Genomic DNA, 1418 nt, shown 5'->3' with positions numbered 1-1418 from the left:
GCGGTATGGTCACTACGAGTTTAGAGTCATGCCCTTCGGATTGACCAATGCTCTGCGGTGTTCATGGACCTCATGAACCGAGTATTTCATGATGTGCTTGATAAGTTTGTGATTGTTTTCATTGATGACATCTTGATCTATTCGAAGAGCGAAGAAGAGCATGCGAGTCATCTAAGTTTCACCTTGCAAAGGTTGCGAGAAAAGAAGTTGTTCGCTAAGTTTAGCAAGTGTGATTTCTGGCTTAAGAGAGTGGTATTCCTTGGTCATGTGGTTTCAGCCGAAGGTATTCGTGTCGATCCTGAAAAGGTCCAAGCTGTGGCTGATTGGGAAAGACCGAAGTCAGTAACGGAAATAAGAAGTTTTCTTGGATTGGCGGGTTACTACCGAAGGTTTATTGAGAACTTTTCTCGGTTGGCTGCTCCTATGACTAAGTTGACCAGGAAAGAAGAAAAGTTTGTTTGGTCTGACGCTTGTGAGAAGAATTTCCAAGAGTTGAAAGATAGATTGACAAGTGCCCCGGTTTTGACTATACCTGATAGTTCCGGTGGTATGACCGTTTATACCGATGCGTCAAAGATTGGTTTGGGTTGTGTACTGATGCAACATGGCAAGGTCGTAGCCTATGCTTCTCGGCAATTGAAGGATTATGAGCGGAATTACCCCACTCAAGATCTAGAACTTGCCGCCGTTGTCTTTGCTTTGAAGATTTGGAGACATTATCTTTACGGTGAGAAGATTGCCATTTTCACGGATCATAAGAGTTTGAAATACTTCTTTACCCAAAAGGAGTTGAACATGAGACAAAGGAGATGGTTGGAACTAGTCTCCGATTATGATTGTGATATTCAGTATCACCCTGGGAAAGCAAATGTTGTTGCTGATGCTCTTAGTAGGAAGAACCAGAAGAAGAATTTGGATTTGAATGCTTTGAGTTTACCATTGTGGTCTTCTATTGAGAGTTTTGATTTGGAAATCGTCCCTGAGAATTCTGATTTTATTCTTTCTGCCATGACGGCAAGATCTGGTCTTAGAGATAAGATTGTTGCTCTGCAGAAGTTCGATCAAGAGTTTTTGATCAAAGTTGAGAAGATTTCTTCGAATCCTCGAGTCGGACCCCGACTTTGGTATATCCATGGATGGTGCTTTGTTGTTTAGAGGAAGACTGTGTGTGCCTGCAAACGAAGAAGTTAAGAAAGAAATATTGAAGGAAGCACACCAATCGGTCTTTACTATACACCCGGGAAGCACCAAGATGTACAAGGACTTGAAGGAACATTTTTGGTGGATTGGTCTAAAGGCGGATGTTGATGATTTTGTTGCCAACGTGTGAGACTTGAGTACGGCTCATCATCCACAGTCTGATGGACAATCTGAGCGGACAATTCAGACATTGGAAGACATGCTCAGATCCTGTGTGG

The sequence above is a fragment of the Hakea prostrata genome, chromosome 8 (assembly GCF_041222555.1).
Source record: "Hakea prostrata isolate BN-2017 chromosome 8, UWA_Hpros_2, whole genome shotgun sequence".
In the NCBI taxonomy this organism is placed as follows: Eukaryota; Viridiplantae; Streptophyta; class Magnoliopsida; order Proteales; family Proteaceae; genus Hakea; species Hakea prostrata.
Note: the sequence above shows the minus strand (reverse complement) of the source record.